Consider the following 24,156-nt stretch of genomic DNA (forward strand, 5'->3'; position numbering starts at 1 on the left):
ATTAATATCTGAAACTGTTGGCACAGCCTACAATACTTGGGCGCCTAACAATGCAAGCAATGATTCGAAGTCTGGGATCTTCAAATAAACCCCGGGGCTGTCATGGCCACCAGGAAGGAGAATAATGGCCATGTGAGCTGACCTTCATTTTGCTGTTGCTTCAGACCTGACGGCTGGACCTCTGTGTTTGCTCGTTACTAGGATTTCGTGGCTAAAAAAATGTCCGCATTTCCCAGGCAATACAAGAGCCAGTTTATTAGGTAAATAAACCAGGCCTTCAGCCGTCTTTTCTGCTTCATAATGGACACGGGGTGAGTCAGAATGAGGGCCGGGCTGGCGTCAGGGAGGGCGACGGAGAAGCAGCGACCTCCTCGTTTCTCCTTCCTCCAAAGCAGCCTGGACAATGAGACCTGGTTGTATGTGTCGTCTGTTCAAGGCACCGGCTCTGGGGACCTTAAGCAACATCCGCCACGAGCGGAGGCGAAGGCCCCCCAAGTCTAGAACAAAAATCTTCGCTTTCCTCCGCTCCAGATCTAGATCTCTGATGACACGTCATTCATCCCATGGTGATGAGGAACCAGAGAGCAGTTTACTTTATGGTGTATTATTTTTTTTAGGGCCACACCTGCAGCATGTGGAGGTTCCCAGGCTAGGGGTCCCATCGGAGGTGCAGCTGCAGGCAACGCCCGATCCTTAACCCACTGGGCGAGGCCAGGGATCGAACCTGCGTCCTCATGGTTACTAGTCAGATGCATTACCGCTGAGCCATGATGGGAACTCCTGCGGAGGGGTTAATAACACATTCAAAGGGAGCTAATGGCATTCGATTTCATTCATCTGTGCTAATTACCTCAACGCGCTGATCCAAACCACTCTCTGGGGACGACTTAGCGATGTTATAAAAGAAGTAATGCAGAACCTGCTCCTTTTTCAGAGCATCTCCATCCAGAGGGCCTTCTGCCCAGACCATCACGACCGGTAGTTCTTACAGTTACGTGTTTGTTGACTGTATGCCATCTCTTCCGCCACTCCGCCCCCACCCCCAGCACAGGGGTAACTTCCTCCCTTGTCTCACCCAGTCCAGCACCCAGAATCCCAGACACGCCTGCAGAAAGGGGGTGATGTTATTTTTTGCCTGCCTTTGGGAAAATGCACAGCTGCCACTCCCCAAAGGCATGAGATGCAGAACGATCCGAGTGTCGTGTCCCTCCATGAGCATGAACTGTAAGAGTTTCCTGTGGTTCCCAAATTCCCAATGAAAATAGATCTTATAATAAATACCAACCATATCAATGTAACAGATAATAATTTAAATGCTAGAAAGGTTTAGTCTTGCTTAAAGCAGGGGGTGATGTAAAAAGATATTAAAGACACACTTTCTCAAAACATTAAACAGCCGGGTAGCTCCGATTCAACTCCTAGCCTGGGAACTTCCATATGTTGTGTGTGTGGCCCTAACAAAAGGCAATGACAACAGAAAAGTTATACAGCCACTAGTCACTGTTTTGGAAACTATGTAAAGACAGAGACATTTTTCAGATTCTGGGGAGTGAGAAAAGCGAGTTACATGGTATGTAATATATAATCGCAAAGGACCTACCAAAGTCATACATGTAGACATGCAATAGGTAGGCACCCAAAAAAAGACTGGAAAGATACACCTAAAAGGTTAATAATGATTTTTTTGTATGTAGAAGGTTTTTATTTTGCTTATAGTTCTTCGACCATTTTACTCCAGGAAATCTATTCTATTTAAAGCTTTTTTTTAAAAAAAAAAAAAAAAGATACGTAGGAGTTCCTGTTGTGGCTCAGCAGAAACGAATCTGACGCGTATCCATGAGGATGCGGGTTCAATCCCTGGCTTCGTTCAGGGGGTTAAGGATCCGGCGTTGTCATGAGCTGTGATGTAGGTTGCGGACAAGGCTGGGATCCCAGGTTGTAGTGGGTGTGGTGAAGGCTGGGAGCTGCAGCTCTGATCCAACCCCGAGCCTGGGAACGTCCATATGCCTCAGGTGCAGCCCTAAACCCGCCCCCCCCAAAAAAACAGATAACTAAATTGCACAGCAAAAGAAACCATTAAAAAAAATTTGCAAATGAATTATAAATTAATACAGCAGGGACCCAAGCGGTGTGTCTTACACACACACACTCCCTAGATATACATGCCTAAAGCTGTACAGAAACATGGGAGTGGAGGGATCCTATGGCTATTTATTTATTTATTTTCCAATTTATTGAGACGAAATTGCTTTTAGAGTCTGCAGGAAGTTTCCTCTCTCAGCTTGAAGCAACCTAGTGTCACATTTCTGGGTTTTGAAGGAGATTTTATTCAAGGATGCTCAATTACTCTGAATAGGTGTGACATTCCAGGCTGACGGGTATTCATACCTGTCAACAGCTGTGCATTAGCATTTCAAAACCCTGCGAACTTTCTCAGTGCGAGGATTCCGTAGGTTGCAGAAAAGCCTAGGCTGAGGGCAAACCGGGGTGAAAGCCCTTTCTGATAGGGAGTGGCAACCCAACGGGGTGTCAAAGACCCAGCTGCCAAATGCGACTTCACAGACCAGGTGACAAAGTAGGAAGAACAGGGCTTTCAAGGCTCAATGGGACACTGAGAGGGGCAGGAACCATACCCGGTACTGCCATCCTGCGAAATGGGATATCTGACCTTACTGGCTCATCTAGGTTTCTCCCTCAGTATCGAGGTTTGTTCCTGTCCACGCCTTCCTACCAGGCCACGCCTAGAAACAGGAGGTGGGGAGATGAAGTCCAGAACCCTGAAATGCCTGCTGGAAATCAGCATCCCCCCACCTTTCTTTCCATTTTTCTTGCCCCTCCCTTCTCCTCATTCAATAAACACTTACGCTAACGGCGCACTCCAGGCACTGCGCCCAAGGATGCTTCTCCTTCTGCACTGCTGAGTCTGTTTTGTATCTTTGGTACCCTGTTCAGTGTAGAGCTTAGAACAGAGGCACTGTGAGCCCTTCCCGAACTGACTGGATTGGACCAACGCCTCAACCAATGACACGGCCCTGCTCTGGCAGCTCCAAGTCCAGAGAGGGACACACGCCCAGCAGGTGGGAGACTGGGGACCAAGGTGCTGAGGGGTCCATCATAACCCAGACCTGGGAGTCAGGCAAGAGGCCCACTGCTTCTCCACTGGAACGTTAGAATCCTCTGGAAAACTTAAAATCCTAATGTACTATATTCCAGAGCAATTAAATCACCATTTACAGGGAAGGGGAATCCAGGCACTGGGAGTTTTATGCTGGTAGAGGCAGCGATATATGCAAAGCCACTGAAATAAAGGCCTAAAGAGGATGGCAGCTCTGTTGGGAAGGTTCTTCTTAGCTGGGGGCAGGGGCGGGGAGGGAGGGTAGCAGGAGGGGGAGGGGGAAGAGTGAGAGAGTGAGTGTGTGAGTGTGTGTGTGTGGAGGGGAGGTGTGGGAGGTGTGGGTAAAAGCCTGGGACCAGATCTGTCAGGCTATGGCAGCCATGCTCTGGAGTCTGGACTTGACCCTTGAGGCCCAGGTGCCACTGGACTTTGGAAGCTGGGGAGAGACTTGATGGGGTCCCCTAAGGACCCACTGCTCTCAACCCCCCAGCTGCCCAGTGTTCCCTCCATTCTACTCCCTGAGCTTGAAGCTCCTTACTCATTTCAAGTCCTCAGAGCCCTACCCATCTTGCCCCGCCCGCACCCGAATGCCTCCCGGGCTGGAAACGAGCTCTCCCCGCAGCTCACCGTGCATGGCACTTGGGACGGACCACCACCTGGCCCCCACCACAACGGCTCCATTTCCGCAATTCCATTTTGTCTACCATCTTTTCTGCCGTGTAGTCCAAAGCTTTTCAAAGAACCCTTCCCGAGGATCACCTATTTCGGGACCTCGGGGATGCTTGCTCGCCTACGAATGCCAGGATGTGCTGAACTGGGTGGGCAGAGGGCACACTGCAGGTGAGAACCAAAGCCAGAGAATCAGGGGACAAGACGACAGTCCCCTGGAGAGACGGGACCTGGTGAAGCCTAACACCTGATGCTGCACGCCCGAGTACAACCTTGGCACACCGAGAAGCATCTTCACTTCCTCCCTCTGCTCATCCACCACGCACTAACAAATCAAGGTGCTTCTGAGGCAGAACTTGAACTCAGGGGGTCAGTGGAGGAGCATGGGCTGCGATGCATATTCTTTGAGATGGCCTTTGATGAACATTTGTGGCTTAAGGGCTCCAGGAAGTTACATCCCCACAGGCCTTGTTTACTATAGGGAGTGAACCTACGCCCAGATGGACAGTAATCCCTAATCCCCTGTGACTCAGTTTACCGGAAGAAAAGGACAAAGAAACTCTGAGATTTATGGGACAGTTCCACCCCTAAGGCCCTACTGGACAAGGACTGATATGGGTCACTGAGCAAGGCCAATGGGAGAGAAAAACCACATCTTTCTGGACCCCACGTTGGTAAACCCCTCCAGCTTTAAGGAATAAAACCCCCTATAGGACAATAGAGAAAGGGGGCTCTTCTCCCACCTCCCAGCAGCCCTGGGAGCTCTCTGCTTTCCTTTAATGAAGACTTTGCTTGCTTGCTGCCTGGGTGCTCACGGAATTCATTCTGCAACTGCTGTGAACAAGAACCCGGATTTCAGTATCATCTTTCCAGTATCACTTCCATCAACAAACCAAAAAAATTTACAGGAACTTAATTAAATACAGTAGAGGAGTTCCCTTGCGGTGCAGTGGGTTAAGGATCCGGCGTTGTCACTGTTGTGGCTTGAGTCACGGCTGCGGCAAGGGTTTGATCCCTGGCCAGGGAACGTCCACATGCCGCACCATGGTCCAAAAAAAGAGAGAGAGAGACCGAGAGAAATTTAAATATAGTAGAAAGATACTTTCTCATTCCTGATTTGTACTGTCTATTGATCAATGCTCAGAAAGGGCTTTTTCCGCAACAGCCAGGAATGCATCTGGTTTCCATCACGGATCTAAGAGAGATGAGCATAGAATCAAAGTTGCCCACAGAGGTGATGTAAGGTGTGGAAGACATATTATGCATCTTTGAAAGCAGCGTGCAAACGTCTTCCTCTTATTCCTAATTAACCCTTTTTTTTTTTTTTTTTTTGGCTGCGTTCACAGCATGCAAAAGTTCCTAAGGCAGGGACTCAACCTGTGCCACAGCACTGACAATGCCAGATCTGGGTCCTTCACCCTCTAAGCCACCAGGGAACTCCACTATTAACTTCTTAAATTGGTCATTTAGGAAATCAGAAACACTCGCCACATTCTCTCTTGTGCTTCTGGAGCTGTGACGTATCTTCCTGTCTCCCACTAGGCTTGAAACAACTCCAAGGCAGGACTACAGCTGAGGCATCTTGGGATCCTCCTTGTAGCTGGGCATCGCTGAAGGGACTCAATTAAAATGGGATGGAGAGATGAAGAGAAGCCCAAATACAATAAACAATAGTTCATGGGGAGCCTGTACCTGTGTGGGAATTTGCCAAACACCTGCCGAGGAGGCAGCTACTCTGGTTTTCTCCATTTATCAGAGGGCAAGCTGCTTCATCCCCGCCCTGACCTTCTCTTATTCACATAACCTGGAAAGGGCTGTGATTCTTCCCAACGTGCAGGAAGCACTGAGTGCCAAGGACCAGGTTCAATCCCTGGTCAGGAAACATCCCACATCAAGCTGCTGCACGCCAGGAATGCATCTGGCGTGCAAAAAAAAAAAAAAAAAAAAAAAAGTTATTCTGAAAGGTAACAAAGTCTGTGACCTCCTCTTATTCCCCCACCTCCCACCATATCCAGCCTTTGTATATTAGCTATTTGTTAACTTAAAGCACTGGTCTTAACTTCACAGCCAGGGAATCATGTCCAGTTTGCAGTTACGTTTTGATCTGAACAGCAGTTGTAAAAACTGGCATGTTTCATATAAAATCAGGTTTCTCTTTTTCTTCAAAAAAAAAAAAAAAAAAGGCAGCCAGCCAGTCTGGCAGCCCTGAGACCCTCGTTCCAGGTGGCACCAAGTTCCAGGGGCTGAAAGGCCAGCACGCTGCCTAGATGGGCGCACGCGCTCTAGCTCAAGGGGTACCCGTCTTTCCCAACTGTCATGTGTCTGATCTGCAGCTCTCATTTTCTTGACCTGACTGCCGTTTGGACTGGCGATGCCAGGCCTACATGGCTCTCTAAAGGATGGCACCACTAAATAAAGGGTTTCATCACACAAGTGGGGAGAAGAAATATTTTGAGGGCTGGGTGTTTCCAGAGCTAGCCATCTGCAATACCGAAACCAAGCTTCCCTATTTTCCACATTTATAATCGATTCAGGAACTTGAGAAACAAGGGGTGGCTCCGATACTTTCTTAAAAATGTATCTTACTGAAGGAGAGCTGACTGACAATGTTGTGTCAACTTCTGCTGAACAGCAAAGTGATTCAGTTACACAGATTTACATCTTTTCCATGATGGTTTATCCCGGGATATTGAACAGGGCTGGACCTTGCTGTTTCTCCATCCTGTATATGGCAGTTGCATCTGCTATCCCCAAACTCCCCATCCATCCCCCCCACCCTCTAGCGCCTCCACTATGAAGACCAAAAAAGGAATCAGAGTCGGGAGGCAGATTCCCAAGGGCAAGGCAGGAGGCACTGCCCGGGGAGCTTGCTTTCTGCTGTGACGTTCCCTGCCCTCCTCCCTCTCCGTCTGTCCCTCTCATCTCTTCATCTGCCCTTCTGTTGCCCGTCCCCCGACCCTGCCCCCTCCCATCTCTCTCTCCTCAGAGGAGCGTGCCTCTGCCTGCCGTCCACCCATCCATCCCCTCAACCTCAACCGCAACCCTCTGGCGCATCATGGAAAGTGAAAACCTAGCGACAGGTGCAACAGAAAGACAAAGTTTCGCAAGCGCTGACCGCAAACCACCAACGCGAGCCACGTTCCATCACTGTTCCTAACAAAACCCAACAACTTTTAGCACACATGCCACAGGGGGCCTTCGAGCACATGCGAGTCTAAGGGTTGACTGCACAGGCATCCAGATGCAGTATTTTAGAAAAAAGCCAACAAACTTGGAAAAAACAAACTCAGAAAAAGCAAAACCCAGAGGCCAGGAAGTGGACAGGCTCCCTGGAGCCTCTAACTTGCTGACAACAGCGACACCATAGGACCGGCCTCACTGGGTCGGATCCAGCGTCCCATCCTCGCTGCTTTTATGACTGAAGAACTTGCTTGGAAAGAATCTCTCTCCTCGCAGCAGCTTCAAAAGTTCAACGAGCCTCTGATTAAATAATAACCTATTGTCATTCTACATAAAACAAGGAAACCCCCAGCCTCCCCAGATTGTCTGCGCTGCTTGAAACCAAAGGATCCTAGAGAGAGGACTCCTTATTTTTACTGGTTTTCCTTTTTTAAAAAAAATGGTGGTAAAAGACGCCTCACATAAAGCTGACCACTGTAACCTGCGTATTCAACGGCTTTCAAGACACTGCACAAGCTCCTACCACCACTGCCGCTGTCTTGTTCCAGGACTTTTCCATCGCCCCACAAGGAAACCTTATACCCATTAGGCAACCTCTCCCCCTTCTTCCCAAACCCCTAACCCCGGGCAAGCACGAATCTGCTGTGTGTCTCTGGATAACCTGCCTCTTCTAGACTTTACATGTAAATGGTCTTTGAGGGCTGCCTTCTTCTTCTTAACCTCAAGTACACCCACAGTGTAGTATGTATCAGAATCTCATTCCTGTCTCTAGTTGAATAACACCCCACTGCATGGTTTGGGGGGAGCATCTGCAAAAGGGACAGTGGTGGCCGGTTATCATGGGGGTTAAAGGTCAGGAATTTCCCTATGTGACGGGTGGCATTTCTTTTGAATGACCCTAGACATTTGAATATTGCAGGCCATGAGGAGCAAATCCGAGTGACCCCTAGCCATGCCATCCATGATGAAATCAACTTTCTAGCCCTACTCAGATTCCATTTTTCCAGACTGAAAAGTCCTTAAAAAAAAGCTGCAAGATTCAGAAAATTGGAGTTTCCGTCATGGCGCAGTGGTTAATGAACCTGACTAGCATCCAAGAGGATGCGGGTTCAATCCCTGGCCTCCCTCAGAGGGTTAAGGATCTGGCATTGCTGTGAGCTGCGGTGTAGGTTGTAGACATGGCTTGGATCCCGCGTTGCTGTGGCTGTGACGTAGGCCAGCAGCTGTAGCTCCAGTTAGACCCCTAGCCTGGGAACCTCCATATGCTGAGAGTGCGGCCCTACAAAGACCAAAAAAAAAAAAAAAAAAGATTCAGAAAATCATCATCCAAGATACAAACTACTACATAAAAGAGAGATAAAATGATAAGGTCCTACCGTATAGCCCAGGGAACTATATGCAATATCCTGTAATAAAACCTAATGGAAAAGAATATGAGAAAGAATATAGGCACCCCTAAATCACTTTGCCATACACCAGAAACAAACCCAACACTGTAAACCAACTATCCTTCAATCAAAAGAGATTAAAAAGACAGAAAATCCTCACCCACATGACTTCCGCCATTTATTCTTTCAAATAAATCCCATTCAAAGGCAATCATTTTGCTAGTTGCTGGGACTCAGAACTGAAAGAGGACAGTCAAAGACACCAGGAAGCCCAAGGTCTAATGCGAAAATAAACATCCAATTTCACGGCCGTGTGACGACTTGGAGGAATGGGAATCTATGCTGTGATGGGTCAAGTTCACCAAGTGTTCCAGCTGAATCCTGAATCCTCGAGTAGGTAATACGGCAGTTTTTGGTTTTGTTTTTTGTCTTTTTAGGGCCACATCCAAGGCATATGGAAGTTCCCAGGCTAGAGGTCAAATGGGAGCTGCAGCTGCCGGCCTACATCAAAGCCACAGCCACGCCAGATGCAAGCCTTGTCTGTGACCTACACCAGAGCTCAAGGCCATGCCAGATCCTTAACCTACCGACTGAGGCCAAGGATCGAACCCACATCCTCATGGATACTGGTCGGGTTCATTACTGCTGAGCCACAGTGGGAACTCCCAGTTTTGCTTCCTACCTTCTTGATGGCCTCTCTTCAGAGAAAAGCCATGACGAGATCAGTGTGCCTTCCCCGCATGGCTGGAACCACAGGGTCGTATACGTGCAGCTCCCATGCAGCACCCGTCACGTCTGCCTAGTGCACCATCTCGCTCCCACTAAGGCGCCTTCGTCTTTCGAGATCTTCCTACAGTTTTACACCGGATTGGAAAGAGCTTCCTCGGGGCACGGAGCCAGACACCAGGTTTTCATTCCCTCCTTAGACGGCGGATTAAAACGTGAGTGGTCATAACCCACGGGAGGAAAGTTCACTCTATTTTTCCTGTTTCCTCCCTCCCCAGCTCTTTACTTGGAAAGAGTTAACACCTACAGAAAAGTAGGGCAAACACAGCCCTCATTAGCCCATTCACATCCTTATTGCGGTGTGTGTTCCCATCCAGACTCCCATCCAAAGCACAGCCTGCCTGCAGCGGTCACATTTCTTCAGCAGCTCTCCCCCCTTTACTTCCTTCTTCCGTGACACTTTCAAAGGGCCCAGGACGTTGTCTTAGAGACGCGCCATCAGCCTCAGCTGCTCTGTTTCTCTCCATGAGATCTGGCGGGGAGGCTGTGGCACTGGACATTGCAGACTATGCTGCTAGGTTGTCCCTGGTGCTGCTGGTGCTACGGGGACCCCTTTGCTCACATTTCCTTCCTCCTCTGTAGTGAATAATTTGAAATTTTAAGTAGTGACTATCCTGCCTCCCATGACCTTCTGTCCAACAGTTTCGCACCCGTGGATGATTCGGGAGGGACGATACTATGGTTGCAAAATGATGGTTTTATAATTTTTTTTTTTTGGTCTTTTGTCTTTTTGTCTTTTGTTGTTGTTGTTGCTATTTCTTGGGCCGCTCCCGCGGCATATGGAGGTTCCCAGGCTAGGGGTCCAATTGGAGCTGTAGCCACCGGCCTACGCCAGAGCCACAGCAACGCAGGATCCGAGCCGCCTCTGCAACCTACACCACAGCTCACGGCAACGCCGGATCGTTAACCCACTGAGCAAGGGCAGGGACCGAACCCGCAACCTCATGACTCCTAGTCGGATTCGTTAACCACTGCGCCACGACGGGAACTCCTGGTTTTCTAATTTTATCATGCGTCTACACGGACGGGCAAGGTGACCCTGTCCTCAGCCTCGCCGCTGCCTTGTTTGACTATCAACGTGGACTTGTGAATGCATTTTTTAAAATCCAGTATTTCTCATCATCGTCATTTGTACTGCTTCAACAGCCCCAAATCTGACCCGTGAGAGTCCCTTTGAACCAGCTCCCATGTTCTTTAGCTGTGTGTGCCCTCACCACTGTGAGTGCACTTCCCTGACTTTTTTTTTTTTTCCCGGGTTGCACTTCCCTGACTTCTGACACTGGAAGTTCTAGACTTGTTTTCTATTTCCCTGCCCCAGACCTGGAATTTGCTGTTTCTGCAAGAAACCTTGGTTCCTTTTTGTGATGAAGAGTATTTAGCACCTAAAACCTGGGTGCTAACTGTGCTCAAATACTGGAGTATCATTGCTTCTGGTTCTTTCAATCATTAAACATAGGACATCTATTATTTTCTCAATCATGAGTCTACGATGATACTTTTTTGAAAAGATTTTAATTTTTTTCATCATAGTTTGTTTACAGTGTTCTGTCAATTATCTACTGTACAGCAAGGTGACCCACTCACACATAAATAGACACATTCTTTTTTTTAAATAGGGCCATACCTATGGCACATGGAAGTTCCAGGGCTAGGGGCTGAATCAGAGCTGCAGTTGCAGGTCTACACTGTAGCTCATGGCAATGCCAGATACTCAACCCAGTGAGCAAGGCCATGGATCTTCCTGGACACTAGTCAGGTTCTTAACTGCTGAGCCACAATGGGAACTCCTACAATAATACTTCTAATGGAAATCTAAGGCCATAAAGTTTGTTCTCCCTTTTCCCATTTGTTCTATCTCCTTGGTTCCTAAGACTATCAGTACGCTTACTCGCTTACTCCCTCCTCCTAACACACGCAGAAGACTTAGAATTGTTCTACTCGAGTCACTCCTGACCACAAACCTATTTAGCAGAGTTGGAGATTTCTGCCACCCCATCATCGAGGGAATATATCCAATTTAGGGCATACAAAGAATTCTATTTAAAAGTTACTTGAATTCTTTTTATTGAATAAACTCGGTACTATTTTTAATTAATAGATTCTTTTTTTGTTTACTATTTAGAAGCTTATGCCTCAGGTTGTAACAGAACCTACACATCTAAAGATCTCAAATTCTTTTGTTTTTTGCATATGGAGGTTCCCAGGCTAGGGGTCTAAGCGGAGCTATAGCCGCTGGCCTGCATCACGGCCACAGCAACGCCAGATCTGAGCTGCATCTGCGACCTACACCACCGCTCATGGCAACACGGGATCCTTTTGTTTTTTGCCTTTTTTAGGGCCATACCTGCGGCATAGGGAGGTTCCCGGGCTAGGAGTCTAACCGGAGCTACAGCTGCTGGCTTACACCACAGCTACAGCAACACCAGATCCGAGCTGTGTCTGCGACCTACACCACAGCTCATGGCAACACGGGATCCTTTTGTTTTTTGCCTTTTTTAGGGCCATACCTGCGGCATAGGGAGGTTCCCGGGCTAGGAGTCTAACCGGAGCTACAGCTGCTGGCTTACACCACAGCCACAGCAACACCAGATCCGAGCTGTGTCTGCGACCTACACCACAGCTCATGGCAACGCCAGATCCTTAACCCACTGAGCGAGGCCAGGGATCGAACCCTCAACCTCATGCCTCGTCAGATTCATTAACCACTGAGCCACCACGGGAACTCCTAAAGACCTCAACATTACAGAAAACATTGGATGAAAATGATTCACGCAGAAATAAAATTTCAAATAATTCTACAAAGATTTATAATAAGGATGATAATAAAAATAAAACCAGCCATCTCTGCCTCCTCCATCATTATCCTCCACACTGTGAAATGACTTGCTTATACTATAATCTCTAAATTCCATCAGTTTGAGATAAATAGTCATTTCCTCTTTCATTATAGGGGGATTTAGCCTTTTTACACCCCATCTGTTCCCGCTCCCCCCATCTTCCTCACAGTTAAATCACAGTCTGGTTAATATTAACAACTAATGTCTACATTGTCATGGCCATGGACATACTCATAATGCATCATAATGATGTTTCCTTTTTGGCGTGACTTTTAGTTTTCCTGGAGATAATGGTCGCCTTTTTTTCCTCCATGGCTTAGACGCCCTCCTACTAAATCTCACACACTCCAATAGCCTCTCAGTGCAGTTCTTCATGCAGGCAAGACAACCTTCTGTTTTCTCCCCTAACCTCCAGCTCTATTCTGCACCGGTGCTTCCCTCGCTCTGTTGCACAAGTGACATCCTGGGTCTTCCCATTGCTATCATCCAGGGAATTCTCTTTAGTTCTCTCCCTCATTTCGGGCATCACACATCTCTTTTTCTAGAGGTACTTTCCCTCTTTGGCAGTCCCAGAACCAGGACGGCAGCCCTCCTCTGGACTGGTGACATCAGTATATGGTTGAAGCACCAGTCCAGGAGACGCATCCCCGCTGCCCCGGCAGTCTGAGCTGCCATCCCAGGAGTAAGCACAGCAGTGAGTACACGTGGGCTCTGGAACACACTTCTGCCCCTTCCTTCCCTCAGTCCATGGGAGGGAGCTGCTTCACACAGTGACTCATCCCTGCAATACTCCAGCTTCTCCTCTTTATCCTCTGGGTCCTTCCAACAGAATCATAACAAGTTCTCTGCCCTAGGTCTCTTTTGGGTGAAATACCCAGTATGCTCACTCCTCTTCCTAACTGGCCCCTGGCTGACAGAGCCTCCCTGAAGGATAAAAAAGAAAATGTATAAAGTCTCTAGAAGTCCTAGTTATCAGGAGAGATAAGGGTACAAGGCCTCATCTATGGTTATGATGCAAAAGTATCATCTGGGGAGTTCCCATTGTGGCACAGCAGAAATGAATCCAGCTAGTGTCCACGAGGATGCGGGTTCGATCTCCAGTGTTGCTCAGTAGGTTGGGGATCCAGCGTTGTTGTGAGCTGGGGTATAGATCGAAGAAGCTGCTTGGATTTGGTGTTGCTGTGGCTGTGGTGTAGGCTGGCAGCTATAGCTCTGATTTGACCCCTAGCCTGGGAACTTCCATATGCTGCAGGTGCAGCCCTAAAAAGAAAAAAATTAAGAAGTGAAAAAAAAGTATCATCTAACTTTTACTGGTAAAATCAGACATCTGTGGAAGATGGTAAAATTATCCTAATGCAAAATCTTAAATTAAAGGATTTAATCTCCAAACTAAGTAGGTGAGTGCAGGCAGACCCATATTCAAAAAGTTTGATTCATAATGGTTTGCATCCTGTTAAGGCGACCAAACAACAACGAAAAGCTCTCTTTTTTTAAATTTTTTCTGGCTGTCCCTGTAGAATACGGAAGTTCCTGGGCCAGGGATCAAGTGCCTGACACAGCAGTGACAACACCCGGTCCTTAACCTGCTGAGCCACCAGGGAATTCCCAAAAAATCTTTTAATGAACACATGAAACTGAGCTGGGATAAGCCTGCTAGAGTCTTCAGTTCTTCAAAACACAGTCGTGCTACATCCCTCAGCCACGAGTTCACTCTCTTCAATACCCTTTTTTGCTACACCTGTGGCATACTGAAGTTCCGGGCCAGGGATGGAATCTGAGCCACGGCTGTCACCTACTCCACAGCTGTGGCAACACCAGATCCTTAACCCACTGCACCACAGTGGGAGCGCCTCGTCAATACACTTTAAAATGAGTAACTTAAGTGGCAAGAAAATACATACAACAGATTTTTTAAAAAGTAATTTGCAGAGTATATCACAAAGATATGATACAGCAGCATTTTAAAAAAAAACGCACTTCTTGGACTATTCCTATTTTCTTTTATATTCTATAACACACTTCCAGATGGTTTCATGCTCTGTGACACATCGGGGAGGGCAAGCAAATGGATGTGGCAGACAGACCCAGAGGGTGGGACGAGGCGGAGGAGTGAGGCTGCTGAAAGGTAGATTCTTGACTGAGACGATGAATAGAGAAGAGCAGTGGGGAGAGGAGGCAGGAACTGAGAAAACAAAGAAAAAAGACGAGAAAGAGAAAAGGGGTGGGGGAGATAAGAGGGAGACGGTAGGGAAGACAGAACCCAGCACCCCAGGGTCGGAGACTTGGCTTCAAGCGGGTGAGTTAAGGCCCCACCTGATTGGCTGTCGTCGGGGTCCAGAGCCTATCAGAGTGAGGCCCTGGCGGAGGTGGGAGGGGCGGCCTACTGGACTCCCCCGCCTTCTGCTCAGAGAAACCCGCGTAAGATTAGGTACAGCATCCTCGCTCTGGAGCTAGGGAGCTTGATCCTGACTTTGAGCGTTCATTTGGAGGAGGAGAGGCATTACTGTCTAGAGTTAGCACCCTCCAAATCAACGCATCAGCCCTGGGAGGAAGGGCTGGAGAGGGAGCCTCAAGCCCTTGAATAGAAATTCCCCAACGGGCTCCTCATTCCTCTTCGTCACCTGCAAACTGAACAGTCGGCCAGGTACTCGGCGATAACCACAGACCCCTGAACTGGAGGGGGTGGGGGGCTTCTGTGAAATGAGTGTTATATAAACAAGTCTGCGTGTCACCTGGGCCAGAAAAGCTTGCACAGGACAACTACTGTGTTCATTCTGAGGGTCACTATTGGAAGAGTCAGTAGTCATTTGACCCCCCCGTCCCCACCCAAACACATATACGCCTTTAACAGATGAGACGTCTCTAATTTGGCAAAGATAAGTTATGTTAAGGTCAGCTTGGAAAGGATGAGAAGAAGCAGTCACAGGATACAGGGAAGTTCCTTCCTGTTGCCCCTCCTCCCCCCTCCCCGCTTCTTTTATATGAAATTATATCACAATCATTGTCTCCACTTTGCAAAGTGCTTAGAAATACATGTATTTAGTACTGAGAGCTGACATGGCCTTTCGGTCTGAAAAAAGCTGCTAAAGGTCTAGCAGGTATGCCCGGCACGTTCTGCCCACTCTCTTGATGGGAGCCGTCGCATGTCATCAAAAATAGAAGATGTGGCGCCTAAAAGGTACTTCTCTGTAAGGAGAAAAACTCCAAGAAGCAGTCCCAGATCACATTTTAAAAAGGAAAAAGAAAGAAAAGCAGGGTTGAAAAAACAGGCGAAAGAGACGTAAATGTGGCTCGCCAAGAGGGTAATCCTTTTTTTGGAAGGACTGGGAGTTCAGCCTTTCTAAGGAAGAGAAAGCATAGAACAAATCCAATGTCACCGGAAGATGTGCCTGTTATCTACCTAAATTGATGAGCATGTCCCCTATAGGGACTCCTACAGGCTTCATTAACTACAAACAAAATGGAAATTGAACGAAAAAATGGATGCAAAAGGCCCCCTGATTCCATGGTTGTAAAGAATATGCTAAGAGAGTAGACGTTACTGAAGTTACCCAAAAAGTATAGTGTCTCTGCAACTCAAATGCTCCAGGCATGAAACTTTTCCTTCTAGGTTTCAGATACCAATTGCTAATATTTTGGATGTAGGAATATAGCCGTCACCCGTTAACTGTGCTTTAGTAATATGAAAAGAATCAGAAATAGCAACCATAAGGCTATATTTATATTCATTTTCTGAGATGTCCTTTGGTTGGTTTTGGGTTTTTTTTTTTTTTTATCTTTTTCTTTTTAGGGCTGCACCTGCAGCATATGGAAGTTTCCAGGCTAGGGGTCAAATCATAGCGGCAACTGGGGTCTACGCCACAGCAACACCAGATCCAAGCCACATCTGCAACCTATGTCACAGCTTTCGGCAACACCAGATCCTTAACCACTGAGAGGCCAGGGAACAAACCTGCATCCTCAGACACTACGTTGAGTTCTCAACCTACTGAGCCACAATGGGAACTCCCGTCCGCTAGATTTTGAACCCACTTTTGTTCCTATTTCTATTTTGCTTCAGCAAATCTATAGAAACGTAATTAAGATTCGGTTACCACATCAAATAAAAAATAGTTGTATGGAACAGAAGTTTACAAAGATGCCAAGGAATTTTACAAACTGTATTATTCTAACTTTGTCATAATTTCATGGAAGGAACCAAGTATTTACACATTTTTTTCTTTTTTTTTAGGGCCCCACTGAAGGCATATGGACGTTCCCAGGCTAGTTGTCGAATCGGAGTTAACAGCTGCCAGCCTACGGCACAGCCACACGGGCGGGATCCGAGCCATGTCTGCAACCTACACCGCAGCTCATGGCGGCATCGGATCCTTAACCCACTGAGTGAGGCCAGGGATCGAACCCACATCCTCATGGATCCTAGTCGGGTTCGTTACCGCTGAGCTACAAAGGGAACTACCTGCACATTTTTAAGTAGAAAAATATTTTTCTTGTGGTAAATACCCATGAAACTTACCACCTTAACTGGTTTTAGGTCTGCAGTTCAGCAGCATCAAGGAGATTCACACTGTTGTGTTGTTACCCCTACCGCATTGATTCATTTTTCAAAATGGCCATTTTCAGTTTTCTCTGTTTTCAAGTAAGTTCAACTGAACGCCAACATGATGAGAAATCCCTATTGGTCAAACATTTTTAAAATAAGACTTTTCATCAGAAATCCAAAAGTCATTTTGAAAGGAATGGCCGCTCCGAGGACCAAGAGAGAGAGAATCAACTTGTGGGGTGGGGGGGAAGCCGGTCAGCAGACACCTGCCCCGGCGAGACCACCGAGGCACATCCTCCGGCTGCCGTCGGCTCGACGCGGCGGACCTGAGATGCAGGCGCGCCCCGGGTGCTGGGCATGCGCAGAGGGCCGCGTCACGGACCACCGAAGCCCCAGACCAACACAAAGATCATTTTGCGGCTAATGCGGAGAAATCGATCTCAGTGCTCACACTCCGGGGCAGAGAAAAGCCAAGGCGGATTTCGAATGAGCTCCAAATCAATTTTTCTTAGGAGTTTAACGCTGGTTCAGTGACTGAAAATTGTCTGCTCGGCCCTGAGACAGAAAGAGCGGGGCAACAACTGCCGCCGGTGGGGTTCTGTGGGAGCGGATGGATCCCCGGGGCTGATAAAAAGTTTCACAAAAGCAACAAGGTCGAGACTTTAGAAAATTAGTGTCCTCGCCCTGGAGTGCAAGCACAACCCTGCCATGGAGCTGCTTTTGACGTGGTGCCACCAGAAGCACGCGGCTCTGAGAGCAGAGGTAGGGGCTGGGGTGTACCCAAAGCCAGAGCAGCAGGTGGGGCTGCCAGGATGCTTTGTGACCTGAGCAATGATTGCCGCCAGGTACTAATTATTATGAGAGCTCTTTTCATTTGGCTTTTTCCTGTTCACCTTCCTCAGTGGCTCTTAGTTCTAATAAGCATGCGCACTGGACATCACAGCTAATGCTGAAGTAAAATCATCTTTTTCCTTTAACACACACCAGCAACTGGCTAGGGCTAGGAGACCCTTAGGGAAGTTCTCCTGCCAGGGATCAAACCCAAGCCGCAGCAGTGACCCACACCATAGGTGCGGCAACGCTGGATCCTTAACCAACTGCACCAGATTGGGGACTGAACCTGCGCCACCAGTGACAATGCCAGGTCCTTAACCTGCCGGGCCACAGCAGGAATCCTAGGGAGCCTCATAAATAAGGCGGCAAGCACTAGAAAGTCAGGAAGGCCATCTGATATTTCCTTTTCCTTTTTGATAATACACAGAGAAGGCGATGCACTTGTGAACCCCTGTGACTTCAATAAACTTAAATCAGCTACTTCAACCCACTACGACAATTTTTAAGGAGTGAGAGGCAGCAACACCTATACTGAAAACTTAAATTTTAGGGGCTGCTTTTTAAAAAAATACAGTTCAGGGAGTTCCTGTCGTGGCGCAGCGGAAATGAATCCGACTAGGAACCATGAGGTTGCAGGTTCAATCCCTTGCCTCGCTCTGTGGGTTAAGGATCTGGCACTGCTGTGAGCTGTGGTGTAGGTCAAAGACGCAGCTTGGATCTGGCGCTGCTATGGCTGTGGTGTAGGCCGGCAGCTGTAGCTCCAATCAGTCCCCCAGCCTGGGAACCTCCATATGCCACGGGTGTGGCCCAAAAATGACCAAAAAAAAAAAAAAAAAAAAAAAAAAAAAACAGCTCACTTTTTTAAAAATTTTAACTAATTAAAAATATCCCTAAAGCTACTAACACCAGCTTAAGAGAAAAGTGCAAGGCGTCACTACCAACCCCTTCTGAATACAGAACCCAGGGCTTCTGCTCAATAACCCCTTTCTCTATTTTCCTACACAGGTACTAATAACAGCCAATTCGCTTTCTCTGCATCTCCCATTGAACAGTTTCGCCATCTTTCATCTGTTCTGATGAGAAAAAATATAAGTTTGCTAAAAAAAAAAAAAATTTTTTTTCCAGTCCATACGGGAAGACCGAACGTTGAAGGTCAAAGGCTCTGTTCAGGTAGATTTAACTCCGCAAGGATCTAACCTGCCACCACCCAGCACATGCGAACTGAGATCAGCCAAGTTCTGGCCTAGAGCGCTGGTTCATGTCTGATGTGTGTGTGTGTTTAGGGTGGAGCAAAGTGTCTGATTCTCTTCAAAGGGGTATGGAAAGAGAACGACAGTTGGATGGAACCTCAAAGAACACATAGTCTCCGCCACTGACCTTCGATGTATAAAAGACAACTACCTTCACGCCTAAGCTTACCTGGTGCAGGTTGTTTTGGTCACAGCTAGAATCCAATTCTTCATTTCCCTTCAATTTACAAATATAAAATTAGTGTATGAATGAGAAGCACTTGGGCACCATGGTGAACTCTTGAAAATTCAGGCTGGGTGGGCAAAAATACCTGGAGGCCTTGGGGCTTTCTTCCTCCCCTACGTAGTGGCATAATAGAGGTGAAATCTGCTTTGAGTGTGCAAAACCCATTCTGACATCCCAGGCCCGCCGGCATCCCCCTAAACCCAGCCAGTACCTGCTGGTCCCAGAGAGCTGGTCCAAAGCGCACGGAGTCACCGGTGAACACGCATCACCAGAAAACACGCACCAACACGTACGAGGGGGGCGGCGTCAGCCCAGCCCGCGCGGCCTAATTATTACTCCCTCACAGCAGAAGCCGCTCTTGGAAATCACACCTTATCTTTCCAAACCACACTGAGCAAAAACAATCATCAGAAACTGATTCTACTCTGTGATCATTTCTGACCCCTTGATGATAGCAAAGTCACTGCCTCGTAACAGATTAGAGCAGCGGGGGCGGCCGCGGAGGCGGTCATGGTGGTAGTTCTGAGGCTGTCAGCCCTTATCAATCACCTCCCATTAAGTCGAGGTTTTCCAATTTGGCGCTTCTCTCAAAGGCTGCATTTTGCCTGGATTAAGCCGAAGCATCAGCATTGGAACCTACTGCTCTTAGACGGGCTCCCCACATAAATGCTGTCAGCAGCGAGGCCGGCTTTTCCACGGTAGGAACTCAAAACCAAAGCAGACAACGGGGATGTGGGCACATAGCGAAGACATCTGACCAGGCCCCCACGTCCCCTGCGCACCCTGCAACCTTCACGGGCACCCTGCAACCTTCACGGGCACCCTCGGGTCCGGGGAGGGGAGTACTCAGGCCTGCAAAGACGTTTTAGCTCCTGAAATGACTACTGAGCCATTCCAATATATTCGCTGGAGCCCGCCAGGCTGCGCTTGGATTTTAGAGGCGGGTCTCCCAAGAATTTTACGCTCTGCGGCTTCACTACATGGTATCTGTTATCTCCGTGGCGGAGAAAAGTCATTTCTCTGAAATAGCCAATCTGTCTCCAGAGGGAAACAGCAATCAATCGACTGAGAAGGGGCACGTTTACAAAAGAAGGGACCCCTAAGCAGAGGGCCTCACCTTGTTAACCTTGGCCCTGGTAGCTGGGTGGACGGTTGCTGCATCCAGACACTGAACCCACCACATGGGGGGCCCACGGCTTCTATCAATATGCTCAAAGTCACCCTCATGCACGTTTTCCTGTGCCAAGAAACAGACTTCTTTGCTATTATTTTTAAGGGCTACAGAAATGGGACAAGAACCAGCAGTGGAGCAGGGAGAACACAAAGTGACGAAGGGAAGAGACAGATTTCAGTTATTCTCCAACAGGCCCAGGGGTTGACCAGAGAGACAGAGGTCAAAGAGAGGCCTGCACGGGTAGGCCCTTGCCATGTGTTTCATTTGGTCCACGTGGAATTGTTTTAATGGTTCGTTTATTGCCGACACTGAAATATTGGGAGATTTCACTGAAAGATCCAGGTTTCAGGCTTCTCATAAAAATAAACAGAGACGATCTGGCATGGCATTCCCACGTGGGAAAATGCTGTTTACGCTTTCATTTGCCAGTGAAGAGCAGCACGGCAGCCCACTTCCTGGCTGTCCAGATCCAAGCCCCATTCTGAAGGAACACCCATCATGTGAAGCCTAACACGGCCAGACGCTTCCTGGGCCCACCCTGGGCAGCCAGGCACTCCTCCGCTGACCGAGAGAGGCAGGGATGGGCAGAGGCAGTGGCCTCGCTCAGCAGCTCCGGTGCAGCATCTTGACCTCGCTCTCCTGGCCCAGGCTGGCTGCTCTGCTCCCCCCGTCGTTCTTCAGCCCCTCTGTCCCTTTTCTGAGCCTCAACCAACCTGCCAATCAGGGTCCTGTTGATATAAGTAAGGCAGCCAGAGCCCACCTCTGATTCTGACCCTGGAAGCATCCGAATGCTGGTTACCTGCCCGGCAGAAAAAAAAATCCAAAGTGTGGAAAAAAGGCTTTCTGGACACAATACTTAGCATGGCGTTACTCATACAGGAAAATGGGGCAGTAAAAAAGGCCCCCAGCAAGAGTACCCAAGTAAGTGATGGTACATCTATTTGACAGGATGGTACTGCAAGAAAACTAGGTTTATAATAAGACATTAACTATTATGGAAAAGAATCTAAATATCTATGTGTAAACTGAATCACTTAGCCGCACACCTGACACACTGTAAAGCCTCTATTCTTCAAATAAATATTTTAAAATATGTAATGATACATTCAAAAGGGCTAAAAATACAGGACTAACCTAATCTTGTCAAAATACTATTTACGAAAAAAAAAAACTAGAAGTACCAAAATATTAGTAGAGGTCTACTTTGCTTAGAATGTTAATTCTTAGATTACCAAAGTAATACAGGCTTAAAAACAAGTTACACAGGCTTATGATAAAAAAAATTCTAGGAGTTCCCGTCGTGGCGCAGTGGTTAACGAATCCGACTAGGAACCATGAGGTTGCGGGTTCGGTCCCTGCCCCTGCTCAGTGGTTAACGATCCGGCGTTGCCGTGAGCTGTGGTGTAGGTTGCAGACGTGGCTCGGATCCTGCGTTGCTGTGGCTCTGGCGTAGGCTGGTGGCTACAGCTCCGATTAGACCCCTAGCCTGGGAACCTCCATATGCAGCGGGAGCGGCCCAAAGAAATAGCAAAAAAAAGACTTTAAAAAAAAAAAAAAATCTAAAGCTACAGAAAAAATTCTAAAACAATGTGAACACTGAAACGCTCCTGCCACCCAGCCCCAAGCACCCCCCCTGCCCCCTGCCATCTGCAGTAAGGGACACTGACCGCACCTGCCCGACCGCGTGGTCCTCACGCTCTAACCAATGCTGCTACGCGGCACTTAGTGGATTCTTCTGTTTCCCTCTCACCCCCTCTCCTTCAAACGGCATCACAGCCTATACAGCCTGCTTAGTTGGGTTCTTCACGTGACCAGACCCAGGCGAAGTATCTCCGCCTTAGTCCTCAGCTTCCGCTCGTGTGTCACGTCCTCCTGGAAGCCTTGGGGCCCCTGGGCGGATGGAGATCCTTTGCTGGCTGCCTGCGCTACCGCAGTCCCTGGGGATTTATGCCGTGTGTCCCCATCTTGTGCTCTGAGGTCCCCAAGGGCAGAAACTGGCCCCCGGTACCTTTCGGCTCCACAATGAGCCCAGTGCCCGGTACACACATGATGCCCAGTGACTGTGTGGCATGGAGGAAGAATGAATGAATGAACGAATGGGAAAGGCAGCGATCAGCTTAAGGACAAGAGGACTTGGAGGTGGACGTGCATTAGCGGAGGCCCGGACGTTCCTCCACAGACTAAATGAAAGATGACATGGGTATGGGGACAGGCACATGTGTATGTCAAGAAATAAGAAAGCTGTGGAATTCGCCTAGCTCACCTCAACAAGGAAGGGTAGGAGAAAGAAGGACGAACCTAGAGCCCAAGAGTATTCCTTTTTTTTTTTTTTTTTGGCCATGCCCACAGCATGTAGAAGTTCCCAGGCCAGGGGTCCAACCCAATTCGGGGCAGTGACAGCGCTGGAGCCTTAACCTGAACTCTCTTTTGCTTCAGATGAATTGCTTGTGCTCGTGGTAGGGTTTTAAAAATGATTCCTGGAGCTCCCATCGTGGTGCAGCGGAAATGAATCTGACTAGGAACCATGAGGTTGCAGGTTCGATCCCTGGTCTCGCTCAGTGGGTTAAGGATCTGGCATTGTCATGAGCTGTGTAGAGGTCTTAGACATGGCTTGGACCCTGCGTTACTGTGGCTCTGGTGTAGCCTGGCAGCTGTAGCTCCAATTCGACCCCTAGCTTGGGAACCTACATATGTAGCAGGTACGGCCCTAAAAAAAAAAAAAAAAAGTTTCCTTGAAAGATTAAACTGTCTCTAAGGTCAGTCAAATAAATGAGACCACTCCGAATTCAGTTTCTTACCTATTTTGTGTCATGTTCAAAAGACCTAATGGAGTTCCCACTGTGGCACAGTGGGTTAAGAATCTGACTGCAGTGGCTCAGGTTGCTGTGGAGGCGTGGGTTTGATCTCAGCCCAGTGCACTGGGTTAAGGATCCAGTGATGCCTCAGCTGTGGCGTAGGTTGAAACTGGGGCTCAGATTCCCTCTCTGGCTTAGGAATGTCCACGTGCTGCAGGTGCGGCTGGAAAGAAGAAGAAGAAAAAAAAGAGCTAATTTAAGAAAAAGTCAGTTTCATGCTTGACAGAAAAAGCAGCACAGCGGCACCACCACCCGCATATGCACTGGCTTTTTACTAACTTCATGACTGGTAACAGCTTTGGCCACAAAATTATAAATTTCAGTTTATTTGATTAAAAAAAAAAAACAAACAAATCCATTCTGAGTAAATGATGCTGTAAGCGTTTCAGGTCCACAATATCCCTGCCTCACTTACCGAATCATCACTATTCTCCTTAAAGACCTTTCTACGCTGGCTTCAGAGAGAGGTGAACCCCTGAGTCTCCTTTACGAAGGCCCTCTCGACCACCCATTTAAAGCCACATGTCAACACTGCTGGCATGTACTGAGGATTCACTCGCACCAGTCAGGGCGCTGCCCAACCTGCTCCCATTTAGTCTGCGAACAACCACGCTCCCCTCATTCTGAGGGACTCGGCTTTCCCGGTCGCCAGGTTGTCAGTGGCAGAGCCCAAACCGTGACCCTGGCCCGCTCGGTGCCACACGCACGCTGCACGGTCCCATCCCAACCACGGGATGCTCCGCATTGCGAGGAAGGGAAGCGAAGCCAGAGGCTCTCGATGGAGATCTTGTGACCGCAAAGCCCCCTGGGCTCCTTTCTAACCACAGCACTGAGCCGCTGTGAAAAAAACCACAATCCACGTGCTTCGATAACATGACGTCATAGGCAAGATGCTGAGGGGCGACACTGTCTCTCAGCCGCAGTCATTCAGAACTGGGAGTCTGGCCTTTCACAATTGGCTGTGTCCGGCAGACTCAGACGAGGCTTTATTTTGAATTCTAATGAGGACGAGGCACAATGAATATTTAAACTGCAATTACAAAGATCCCGCTTTTATGTAGCTGTTCTTAGCACAAATGACAGATCTCAGGGTACAGACAGATACCAAGGGGAAAGCATCATTCTAATTTGCCTTCAGAAGCTGGACAGAGACAAGACTGTTTTCCCCTCGACGCGATTACTGGGGTGGGGGAAGCAAAGGGAGGAAAAACCAAGCAAAGATCCCAGTAAAAAAGGTACAGGCCGGGCTCCCCGAGTGAAAGGTTCACAAAGAGGTACTTGCATCCTTTGTTAACCACG

The 24,156-nt window shown here is 48.2% G+C and overlaps 1 long non-coding RNA gene across 5 annotated transcripts in view; it reads right to left on the minus strand.

Moving 5' to 3' along the window:
* STX8 overlaps positions 1 to 24,156 on the minus strand; it is a 247,681-nt gene that overhangs the window by 69,985 nt on the left and 153,540 nt on the right. Inside the window, exon 9 of one of the 5 annotated variants that reach the window (XR_002336833.1) lies at positions 22,790 to 23,020. The exons of the other annotated variants lie outside the window; for them this stretch is intronic. This is a non-coding gene — a long non-coding RNA (syntaxin 8). Of the gene's footprint in view, positions 1 to 22,789; positions 23,021 to 24,156 lie in introns of those variants that run through there. 5 annotated transcript variants of the gene reach the window in all.

The sequence above is a fragment of the Sus scrofa genome, chromosome 12 (genome assembly GCF_000003025.6).
Source record: "Sus scrofa isolate TJ Tabasco breed Duroc chromosome 12, Sscrofa11.1, whole genome shotgun sequence".
Lineage (NCBI taxonomy): Eukaryota > Metazoa > Chordata > Mammalia > Artiodactyla > Suidae > Sus > Sus scrofa.